Source organism: Python bivittatus, unplaced genomic scaffold, assembly GCF_059951505.1.
Source record: "Python bivittatus isolate LINGU-HERP-01145 unplaced genomic scaffold, Pbiv_v1 ctg000740_np1212, whole genome shotgun sequence".
Taxonomy (NCBI): Eukaryota; Metazoa; Chordata; class Lepidosauria; order Squamata; family Pythonidae; genus Python; species Python bivittatus.
Genome location: NW_028277106.1, coordinates 1,472,972 through 1,485,643, shown reverse-complemented (window position 1 = coordinate 1,485,643; position 12,672 = coordinate 1,472,972).

Below are 12,672 nucleotides of genomic sequence, written 5' to 3'. Positions count from 1 at the left end.
CGCCCATAACCACCTGGAATAAGGGTGCTGCGCGAATCCAGCCCCGCGGTGAGCAGGAGATGTGTCGGAGGAGAGCCGTCTCCGTGGATCTTGCCCAAAGGACAGGGGGAGCCGGCTTGCCCCTTTCCCCACCAGCACATTCCATTCAGAGCCAGAAGCCCCCCGTGCTGCTCGGAAAGGGGGCTTCCAGGCTCCTCCTGAGGGACGGAGAGAACAGCGAGGGGACAGGAACGCGGCGGCGGCATCGTTTCCCTCAGCCCCGGCTGGAAAAGTGGGCGTGGGGGGGGGGGACTCAATACTGCCCGGCGTTTGGCGGTGCGTGGGGATGAGACCGGGGCAGCTTCGGACCAGAGGCGCGGGAGGGGGTCGTCTTCCCGGCTCTGACAGTTGCGCTGGCCGGAAAGGGACGCGGAGGGCGGTCGGGGAGAGGCGCCGGGCGGCGGCGGGGGACGCGGATCCTGTGGCGCGGCTTGCTGGCCGCTGGGCCTTGTGCCGGGTCCCGCGGGAGGGCGGCAGAGAACCGGGCTGGGGAGAGGCGGGTCGCTCCGTCGCTGCGGCAGTGCGCGCGCGCTTAGGTGCGGGCGCACGCAGGCGCTCCGGCGGCGCTGCTGGTCCCGGTCTCTCCCCGTCACCTGCGGCGTCCGGCCGGGGAAGGCGCTTCCCTCATAGCGACGCACGTCGGGCCGCTCTCCCTCCGCAGCGTCTCCATTCGGGGTCCCCGGAGTGCGGCCCGCAGAGGTTGGCCCCGGCCCGCGCGCGGGCTTGGCAGGGCCAGGCTGGGGAAGGGCGAAGCGCGGGGCGTCGCCGCCCTGCCAGCTCAGGATGCGGAAAGGCGACAACGGCGGTCCGGTCCGGCGCGGGGGCTCTGCGGCCGAGGGGGCCGGCGCCCCGCTTTGGTGGCTTTCGCTCGGGGGAGGGAGAGGAGCCGGCCCTTAAAAGCCCGAACTGGGAGGGAGGATCCCCCTCGCAGTCCCACGGAAAGCCCCCTCCGCCCGCTCCCTCGTCTGGGTCTCCGGCTTTTTTCTCCCCAGCTCATAATTAATCGCTCAAGGCAAAAGTAATGAATGTTAATTGGCCATCTGTACAAAGGCTAATTAAAATCTACCATGCTGCGGATTTGAACGTCCCGCGAGCGGGCGGCTGAATGGAACCGGGCCCAGCCGAGGAGGGGGAGCGGCGGGCGCAGCAGCCGGCTGAAGGGCCGCCGGAATCGCGCTTGGGATCCGGCTGCCCCGGGCTTTGCCTTTCCTCCTTGCGGCTGGGAAGGCCACACCGGGCGGGGGCGAAGAAGGCCGGAACGGGAGGAAGGGAGGGTCCGGCGGAACGGCGCAGCCGTGAGGCCCCGCTGCCCCCGGCCCGACTGCCCCGCTGGTCCTCGGCCGTCTCTCCGCGCTGGCCGACCGACGCCCGGCTCCCAAACCAGCTGGGAGTTTCCAGGGCCGCCCCGCCCCGAGGGGAGGTCTCTTTGGAGAGGATGGAGGGGGCGACGAGGCGAGGAGCCCCGGACCCGTCTATCGCCTCGGCCCTTTTTGCCGCAGCGCTGCGGGGCACGGGAAGAGGGGCCTCGGAGAATCGCTTGCGCTTGCAGAGTGCGTGGCGGCGGCCCGCCGCCTGCCTCTCCCCTCCCTTCTTTTTCTGATTCTTCACACCCGCCGCGTTCCTGTTACAGAAGGAAGTGGCTGCCATAAATAGGCAAATAAACAGGCACCCAGACGATCGGCGACAACTGCAGCGCAGATCGGGACGGAGAAGACGGAGCAGCTGAAACGAACAGGCTTCACGTCGTATTTGCGGAACGGAACAGCCTTCCCCGACCTGGCGTTTTCGGAGCGGGTGAAGAAGCCCTTCTCCTAAGGCTGCCCCGAAAGGTTACATCTGCTTCCGGATTTTACATCGAACCGAAGCCAGAGGAGCGTCATTCTCGACCCCAGAACGGGCGGCACGTTAACGTTCGTCAGCCGAATCGCCGCTGGAACGGGGTCGCCAATCGAACCCTCGGGATCGAGCCGGCGGCACGCGGAAGCGCAGCCCCCTTCCTTCCTCCCAGGTGCGCGTCCGGCGCTGCAGAAGCCGACGCCTGCCTCTCGCGAGCTGAGCTGAGCTGAGCTGAGGCGCCCTTGCGGGGCGGACCCCGCCCCCCCGAGCCAGCACAGGGGGCGAAAGTCGCTTCCACCGGCCCCGCTGCGCGCGCCTCTCGCCGCCCCAGGCCTTCCGCTCGGGCTGCTGGGCAGACGCCCAGGGGGAGCGCCGCTCCCGGGAAGGGGACGCGCGGTTCGGGGCCTCCCTGAACAAGGGCGGCTCCGTGGCTCGGTCAGCGGCGGGGCGGGGCGGGCGGACTCTCGTCCTCGTGCCGGCAAGAAGCAGCGGAGCGCCGCGCCGCTACCAGAACTGCGAACGCCCCTGCGCCCGCCCACCCCGTGGTGCGGCTGGGCGGCAGCGGAGCCGGAGCTCCCGACCCAAACCTGCAGGGCGCCCCGCGTCCTTCGCGCAGCCCGGGCGAGCCTTCCCCGAGGGGGAGGCCAGCACAGCTCGGCCCCGCCCGCGGGGACCCTTGCCATGAGCCCGGGACGGCAGGGCGCGGGCGGCGTTGGAGCTTGCGGAGCCCGCTGCGCCTCGGTGGGCGCCCGAGGCGGCGACGCGCCCCGAGGATTGCCCAGCCAGGTGTTGCTCAAACGGTTTCCTGGGTTCGCACTACCGCTAAGACGAGGCGGTGGGCTAGTCTGTGATTCGGGGTATCGTGCGAGCGCAGCAGCCGGTCTGGGGTTCCCTTGCCCGGCCTGTCGACTCAGGGAGGGAGGCCTCTTGTCTGCCTGTCCCCGCGAAGCCCCGATGGGCTCGAGGTTCCGGGGCCAGGGCGGCCGGAGAGAGACGCGCGCGCCGGGAGTTGGGGCTTTGACGGGCCTGTGCCTCGCCCGGGGTAGCCAGGAGATGCGTTTCCATGGGAACGAGTTGCGGAACGGGCTTCTTTTCATCCTCTGAATAGGACCAAGGTGCCCGCCCCTCCCCCTCCCGCTCCCAGATGAGAAGCAGAGCGCTCAGCGGCGTCTGGACAGGAGAGGAAAGGGAGATCGGCCGAGCGGGGAAAGTGGCCACTGGCTGCGCTCTCCCTTAGATTCCCATCCGCCTTTCCCCGGGAGCTCAAGGCGGCCTCTGCGAGGCAATCCTGCTGCGCACCAGCGGGCGTCCCGACGAGCTTAGCTTCCCGGCGGAAGGGGGCCTTGCATCGGGTCTGGCGGCACCTGCTTGGCATCCCTGACCAAGGATCTCCCGCCGGGAAACGGGGGACAGCGAGGACTCGGGACCTGGGCACTGAGGGACGGGACGCGTCGGCGGAGAAGGCCGCGGGGGGCGGGCGGGCGGGCGGGCGGCGCAGTGCAGCGCAGCGCAGCGGGGGAACCTCCGAGCTGGGAGGGGAGAGAAGCGGCGGGGGAAGCGCCGCCTCTTCCCGGGAGGGGAGGGCGCGGGGAGGCCTGACCGCCAGAGTCTCCGAAGGGGCTGAGGCTTGAAAAGGGCACCGCCCGGCGACGGAAGCGCCACAGCCGCAGACCCGAGGAGGACTTCCCCGGGCCGGCCTTCGGCGAGGCGGCGTCGCTGTTCCGGGAAAGGCTCCGCTTCGACGCGGGATGCCGGGAGGACGCGCCCGCTCCTCCGGGGCCTCCAGTTCTCCTGCAAGGGCGATGCAACCGCCGCCGTAAGAGGGTCCGGCGGCTTCCAAGGCTGAGGCTGAGTGAGCCAGCAAAAGGGCCGCAATGGACAGAAAAGCAGGTTTGGGCCAGGGTTGGACAGGCAGGAGTCTGCAGGATGGATGCCAAGGAGTTCAAGGCACGAAGGAAGTTGCCGGTTCATTTCAGAAGCACTGACTGAGATATCTGAGTTTTCTTGAAAAATGGATGGTGCTGCAAGACTAAAGATTAATACCCGTTGACCTTCTCCAAAAAGACAAGGCAATTTTCTGCCTTCTCAAAAAAAAAAAAAAAATTCAGAAATTGCATTTGCCTTTTTTTACAGTGATGTCACACTTCTGATCTATTTTTATTCTGCAATAAATATCTTTTTTATGAGTGCTATTACCAAGCCAAACAGCACCACTGATCAAGAAATTGCTGAACTCACATACATCAAAAGCAATCTCAGAAGGCCCCAACCAAAACAACGGGGTTTTAACACATTACACTTGTTCATTGAAAAGGTATTGTCATCTGCCTCACAGGCAAGCTGCACCTCCCTAACCAGCCTGTCTCCCCCCCCCCGCCCCCCCGGCTCACCCCGGTTTAAATCCCACACTGCTAGCCACTCCATGCATCGGATGAACTGAGGTGTGTCTCATGAAAGCTGAGGCCGTTTAATAAACGGGCTGTCAGACTCTTTCCGACTTTTGGCCACCTTAGACTGAGGTGCGTTTCTCTGCAGTGCCTGCTGTCAAGCCAAGCAGCCCGTCCCATCTGATGCCTGTTCCGTGTATTGCCTGGCATTGATCTCCGTCAGGTGTCATTCTCTTAGCTTCAGTCAATGTTTTTAACCCATTAAAAGGTTTTGAATTTCATTTCTATCTTCTAGGGCAGTGTTTCTCAACCTTAGCAACTTTATGATGCTGGACTTCAACTCCAGGAATTCCCCAGCCAAGATTGCCAAGGCTGAGAAATACCTTCTAGGGTATTCGCTGTCCCAAACAATTCCGCCACCTCCTTATCTGAGTCATTAACACGGGTGTTAAAGCTTGCAGGGCAGGGGTATGTAATGGAGAAGATAAAGCTAACAAACAAAATGGAGACTGCACCTCCCGCCCATCCCGCCCATCTCTTTGCCTAATCCCATCAGACCCAAACTGACCCCCTCCCAGTCAACCCCCTCCCCCATAAGCCCCTCTGAGGGAAAGAATAGAAGCCTCTTCGCCAGCCCACAGCACAGCCCAAGGGGAGTCCTAATACAGAGGTTTAAGAATTAAGAAACGTGACAGATGAATACAGTTCAGTGAGGGAGCTGCGACACAGCAACAAGGTGAGAAACCCCAGCCTTCCATCCTCCATCCGGGACACCCAGCCCCCATTATCTCCACATGATCTCCATAGCCTTCACGAGGGCCTTCCCCAACTCTGCTGCCCTCCTGAAAGGCCCGTTTTGCCCAACAACAGAACTCGCCCCAGAACTCACCCTGGCCAGGACCTGCCCAGCTTCCTCAGACTGGCCAGCCAATCTAGGATTGCCCACTTGCAGCCCTCAACTTCAGTAAAAATCTTCTACTGCCCAGGGTCCCTCTTTCTTGCAAGCAGGCACCCAACAGTCATTGCAATAAACATGGCTCTTCTCCTCAGCGTTGTGCTCCTTACTTTGGCAAAAGTCCATGACAGGATCTTCAGGGAGGGGTCAGAAAAGTCAAGATGGTGGCCATAGTCATGCAAACAAACCCCATCCCTTTTTAATGAGGGACTATTGATAATCTCTCTTGAATTTTTGAGCCAACCGTGTATCTACTTTCATGCCGATCAGCCCAGAATTAAGTAAGTTGCTGGTTGAAAAGACATGGAGCCCTTTATCATACAGAATCAGGATTATTCTGTCCACGGCAGTCCCCAAATCTACTGAGGAAATAGCTTGATGAGAAAATGAATTCAGATTAGTCTGGCAGGACTTGATCTTAAGGACTCTGTGCTGACGTTGCACAGCTGCTGCGTGTTTTCAAGCTGCTTGCAGACTGAATGCTCATGATCTGTTCCCTCCTTCCACCTACTCATGTCCTTTTGTGTTTTCAGACAGACTGACCTACAATCCCACATGAGCCTGTCAGACTAGAGATCTTGGCTGAAACCAAATCAATGAAATTCGTAAATGCAGAAACTTGCTTGGAGGTGCGCCAGAGGGATCAGGACCGCACAGTTCAGTGCAGTTCAGGCAAAAAGACCTTGATCTCTTGGCTCGTTGAAAGCTGAATAGGAGCCCAGAGCACTGTGGGGTGGGGGGTGGGGGCTGCTGCTGCTGCTAGAGAACCAATCGTTAGGTCCAGTCAGACTGAATCTGAAGGGCTGTGTCCAGTTCTGGGCAGGGCATCTTAGGAAAGAGGATGGTGAAACAGGAGAATCTGGACTGTGCTTGGTCTGGAAACCAGGCCCTAGGACAAATGGTTGCAGAGCTGCTGGGTAGGTTCAGCCTGGAAAAAGGAGGCAAAGAGGAAACGAAATACCTGGTCCACCATATGAAGAGATGGTGCTCCCAGAGGCAGGAATAGAACCACTAAGGGAGGAGGCAGGGAGGAGGATTTTGATTCCACTCTTGGGGAATTGAAAGCGGAACCACCTGCCTTGCCAAGTGAGCATATTGGCACAAGCAGGCTTTTGCTTCTACTCTGCAGACAGCAGAGGCAATGCGTGGAAGTAGTTGCAAGGGACAGACAGACATTCCCTCCGCCCCAGAAAAAAGCTGGGTCCTGGATCAGGCATGACGATCACTATTGCTCCCCCAACCCATGAGCTCACCAGCCTTCTCTTGAACTCATGCTCACCTGGGCCTTTTTTCTTCCAGCTGCAAGTCTTGCCCCAAGAGTTCTGGGAACCTCTGGATTCCAAACGGGGCCCACAAAGGGTTGCCATGGACAGTGCCCCCCAGCGTTAGAGAGCATTGAAACGTGTGTTTCATCAGCCTTGCTAAATTTGTTTTCCCACAGTTACGCTGTTTCTCCCCCTCAGAGCAGTCATCAAGAACCAGGGTCCCTTGATCAGCGAGGGAAGGAAGGATGGAGGGATGGAGGGAGGGTTCCCGCAATCAACTGCTTACTTGGTGATTTGGATTCTCATTAACAAGACCTTGGGAGAGTGGAAAGTGCAAGCGAAGTTGCTTACAACTCCGGTCAAATCGTTGACCCTTCTCCATTCGATTCCCTCAGAGACTCCAGACCTGCAATTCTTTCTCTCATTTGTTTACTGTTCGTTGGTTACCCAGTGAGGAGCCCAAGTCAAGTGCGGGTAGGCAGGACAGTGTTATGTAGCTGACCACGCTCCTTCCCAGAATGCTGTTGGCTTTGGACAACAGCAGGAAGACCAGCCAGTTCATGCAGAAAGCCGTCAGTGGCTCCGGGATCCCAGGCAGCAGCTCTTAAATGCCGTCTGCTGGGGAGTGGCAGTGGGAGATGGGGAAGAGCACCCCACTCTGCTTGTGAGCTTCCCAGACGCTTCTGGCTGGCCCTGTGGCACGGGGAGCCAGACAGTTTAGGTCCCTTGACTTAATCTGAGATCAGGGTTCTTCCTGTCACTCTTGTTCATGCCTTCAAGTCAGCATTGACTCCTAGTGACTGCCTGGACACGTCCCTGCAGTTTTCTTCGCCCTTGAGAGAGAGGGACTGGCCCAAGGTCACCCAGTTGGCTTTGGGTCTAGGGTGGGACTAGAACTCACTGTCTCCTGGTTTCTAGCCTGGCCGTTCACCACCACACAAACTGGCTCTCTCTTATCAGATTAGGTAACCATGATTTACCTGGCAAGGTCTCCCTGCCCACCCCACACACCCAATGGAATTCAATAGCCAGCTACATGGTCTGTAACATCGAATTTGCTCTTTTCCAGTCATTTAATAATATTGATTTTTGTTCAAATTATGGAATGTTTTTAATGTTCTTTTTTATGGCTTGTTTTTTATTGTACACAACTCAGACTCAGGCTTGTGAGATGGGCGGCTATACAAATGTGATGGATGGATGGATGGATGGATGGATGGATGGATGGATGGATGGATGGATGGATGAATAGTTATGGAGTCATAAGAAGCACAACTTTATGAATTGCTGTGCAAGCCTGCAGTGCAGACCAGATTCCTTTCATTAAAACCCCCTTATTCTCACTGTATCAAGGAGGTAGGGGCACCACAGCATTAGTGCTCAATGTGCTAGAAATGGCCAGCTCCCACTGTCCCCAGCCTCATTTCACCTTGGCTCCAGAAGATCATCCAAGTGTGAGGAGCTTTCTAGGAATCTGGGGAACAAGAAGTGTTACTTTTAAGGTGCTACAGGGCTCTTTGTGTGTGCTTGATCCAGTAGATAAACTCAGCTTCTTTTCTAGGCATTAGCACTAAAAAAAAATCCTATTTCATTCAGCGGAACTGAGCTCAAACTGAGTTTCGCACGTGGATTTCCTTCTGCAGTTACCTCTGACCCACACAGAGGAGAGGGAAGCTCCACAGTTGCACGCGGGTGGCAGCCCTATATGGTGGAAGGGGGTGTAGTCTTCAGGCCCCTTGGAGCCTTGGCTGGCCAGTGTGGAGGGCCCCTTGCTCTGCAGGCTTGTCTGAAGCTCTGACATCTTGCTGGGAACCTGACTGGATTTGGCAGCCTAGAATAAAGTGGCTCTGGATGCCAGTTTCCAGAAAGCTTCTCTAACACGATCCAGCTTCTTGCTCTTGTGCAGGGCAACCCAGGTACCTCCATTCTCCTTCTCCTTCTTCTTCATCAGTGAATGTTATTGCCCACTGCCCAATTCCTTTATGAGCTGGACCATAATTTTATTCCCGTTATACAGAGGTGAGAACTGAGACAAAAACATCCTGCCAGTGCTCTGAGGGGCTCTGACCTCGTTCCTCTGGATCCCAAAAGCAAGGCCCCAAAGATAACGAGATATGCAGAAAGGGCGGGGGTGGCACAGGGCTACAGCTACACCCCCTCATTGGGGCTGCTGGACACTGTAGCCAAGCAGCATCTGGGGGTGACAGACTGCTTCTCCTCACGAGCACCCATCAGACGCACACTTTTGTGCGATGTTCAGCAGGCACAGGGGTTTCCTACCAAAAGGCAGGGAAGAGCCATTTCCACAAGTGCGGAGGAGACTGGGCGCTGGCAGTGGTGCGATTGCCCGTTTCCTGCTGCTCTCCTCACCCCTCCTGATGCCAGGCACCGAAGGAGGCGCTGGAACGAGAAACTAGCCATCCTTTCCCATCCGATGGGCGACCCCTGCCCATGGGGAGCTGGAGGGGAGGGAGAGACCTAAAAGGAATGCACTGTCCCCCATTCCACAGGACTGGGGCACAAGGAGAAGGACTCAGGAGCAGGGTGTTGCAACGGCTTAGTTAATAACCAAACATTTTTTATGGGAGCCTCTTTATCCCTGATCAAGATGCCTAAATCATCACTCATTAAAAGGCACTTGGTGCCTGGGGAACAGGACAGCTTTAGAGGCATCCAATTGCTCCCTGGCACTGAAGCTGGTTAATCAATTACTTCTCCGAGCCTAGCTGAGCCGCCCTGGGCCGCCAAGATCAAGGTGGGGGGCTGTCCCTCCCATCGCCTCCTACGTCCTTTCCCTTCCAATGGCCTGAAGTGACTCAGCAGCGGCCAGACTTCATCAGGGTGAACCTCAGAAGTGCTTTGGGGGCCCAAGATGGGTGCCGGGCCGGGTGAAAACTCCCTGTATACATCCGCCTGCAAGAGAAGAGTGAGCAGTGTCTTGACTGAACAGAAAGCCAGGGGTGCGCATGTGAGACAGAGATAGAAACGTTGCTAAAAGGGGAATGGAGGGGAAGTGAAGGGGTTTATATGCCAGAGGGCAGGTGGGAATAACAGCAGGGAACCGACCCTCCCCTTCACAAACCAAAGGACAGTGTTTATGGTGGGCCCTGCGCCACCACCACTGCCACCTTGACTCTTTTGACCACCCCGGAGCCGCAGGAGGGGAAGAGACAGCCTGGGCTGGAGGGTCGGGCAGGGCAGCTGCGGAGCCAAAGCAAGGTCCAAGCGTGGCTCCAAAGGAGGGGCAGCCCATTCCCCCTGTTTGCAAGAGAATATTGAAAAACAGTGACAGTCTGAGCTCTAGGGGCTTCAGGGAGCACCTGGGATCCCAGGAGGGGTTGCAAAGCCACAGCATGGCACCACCCCAGCAGGGCACAGAGAAAGGCTCCATGCTGATCTGAATCTGTATGGAAAAAAAAACATCTGAAATGGAATCACTGCTCAACACTGTCCAGATATACAGCCAAGATATTGCAATAGAGTTTGGACTGGACAAACGTGCCACCCTGACCATCAGCAGAGGAAAAATAGTGAAAACTGAAGGAATCAAATTGCCCTATGGAAATAAATCAAGAGTCTGGATGAAGAAGATCGCTACAAATACCTGGGCATCCTCCAGGCTGACAACATCAAACACACGGAGGTCAAGAAGGTTAGTAGTGAATCCATCAGAAGAGTGAAGAAGATCTTGAAGTCCAAACTCAGTGGAGGAAACACCATTAAGGCAATTAACACCTGAGCAATTCCAGTCATTAGATACACAGCTGGAATAGTGGACTGGACTGAAGCAGAACTAGAAGCCCTGAATAGGAAGATCAGAAAAATGATGACAATGAATCATGCCCTTCATCCAAGCAGCAACATTAACAGACTCTACCTACCAAGGAACAGAGGTGGGCGTGGAATGTTGCAAGTACACCAGACAGTTCAAGAAGAACAAAGGGCATTGGAGGAATATCTGAAGGACAGTGAAGAAGATGCCCTGAAGCTAGTACACCATGAAGGCTCACTGAACACCAAAGAGACCGAACTGGCCTACAAGAAAGACCAAATGAAGAACAGAAAGAGACAGGGCAAGGCAAAGGATTACATGGCCAGTACATAAAAAAACTAGGAGGCGAAGCAGATAACAAGACCTGGCAACGGCCAAGAGCAAGAAAGCTGAAGAAAGAGACAGAGGGGCTAATTCTGGATGCACAAGACCAACCCTCAAGAACAAACGCATACAAAGCCAGCATTGAGAAGACAGCAACAGACAGCAAGTGCTGCCCCTGCAAAGAAGCTGAAGAAACAGCAGACCACCTAGTTAGCTGCTGCAAGAAGATCGCACAGACTGACTACAAACAACGGCATGACAAAGTAGCAACAAAGGTGCATTGGAATATCTGCAAGAAATACCATTTGCCTGCAAGCAAGAACTGGTGGGACCACAAAACAGACAAAGTCATAAAAATGAAGTAGTGGTGCTCTGGGATGTTAGGATTCAAACAGACAAGCACCTGCCACACAACACCCCAGACTTAACCATGGCTGATAAGAAAGGCAAAAAAGTCTGGATGGTGGACATTGTAATACCTGGAGACAGCAGAAGAGAAGAGAAAGAACTGGAGAAACTCACAAAATACAAAGACCTGCAAATAGAAGTAGTACGACTATGGCAAAAGAAAGCGAAGATAGTACCAATAGTCATGGGTGCCTACGGTGCAATCCCAAAACATCTGGAGCACCACTTGAACACCGTTGGCATGGACAAAATCACCATCAGTCCGTTGCAAAAGGCAGCTTTACCTGGAACAGTTTCCATCCTGCGACGATACCTTTAACACCGTCAAACAACGACATCTGCCTCTCCCAGGTCCTTGGGAAGGACTCGATAGGTGGACAAAAATGCCAAATCCAGTAAACACCTGGCTGACTGTGTGACCAATGATAATGATAATGATGATAATAATGATAATGATAATGATAACAATCATACTTCAGTCACCAGGATCTGAGCTCAGCTTGAGGAAGACTTTACTTAAATGAATACAAGTGACATGCATTTCTCAGGCAATGAGGAAAAAGCATATCTATTTAAAACAGACTCCTTTAAAAAGAACGTTATCACCTGCGCAGTTTAATCCAGAAGTGCTTGTGAGTCGCTGGGCTCCCCAGCCCCATCCAAGAGTCTGTGGCGCGGCTGTTCGGTGGTCTTCCTGCGCCCCCTGCTGGCCACCCTGGAGAAGCAGACCCGCTCCTAGTGGGCAAGCGGGAGCAACCTCAGGGGGCCTGCAGCTGATGGGCGGAAGGTCAGCTGCCATCTCAAGCCCAGGGAAGCTGTCCTCTGGGCGTGCGCCAGGGGAGGGCCTGCCGGGGGACCAACTGCCGCCCAAAGGGCAGAAGAGCCCAGCTTAGTCGCCAGCCTTGGAGCTGCCAGAACAGCTGCCCAGGTCCTCCGCTGCTCAGGGACGCCTTTTGGGAAGCCCTCCCCATTCGAAAACGACACGCTGAGTGGGCAATGGGCTAGAAACAGTCAGACGGTCAAAGAGTGGTGCTGGTGGTCTCCAAGGGGCTGCAGCTACTCTGCACTTACACTTTCGTGCAGCCCCAACTGAAGTGGGGAGCCAGTGCTTGCCCCCAGGCCTCTGGCAGCCCAGAATCACCAGGGCACCCTTTGTGGTGGATTTTTTTTGCTGAAGTAAGGGGCACAACGCTGAGGAGAAGAACCAAACTTTATTTCAACCATTGCTGGGTGCCTGCTTTCCAAGAAAAGGGACCCAGAACAGTAGAAAGGTAGAGATTCTTACACACTTTGGCACTGAGAGGCGGGAAATCCTCGGGATCTGATTTGCGAGCAAGTTTCTGGGGAAGAGAGATGGGTGTTAAACAGGGGAAAAGTTTCTATTGTAAAACAGAAGTCCCACCTCTGCGACAGACAGACAGAGAGACAGTGAGTAAGGATGGCTGGTGTGGGTCTTCCGGGCTGTGTGGCCGTGGTCTTGAAGTTTTGTTTCCTAACGTTTCGCCAGCACCTGTGAGCGGCATCTTCAGAGTGCAGGAGCACAGACAGGAGCGGTTCTGGGCACAGAGAGAACTGCTCCTGTCTGTGCTCCTGCACTCTGAAGATGCCGCTCACAGGTGCTGGCGAAACGTTAGGAAACAAAACTTCAAGACCACGGCCACACAGCCCGGAAGACCCACACCAGCC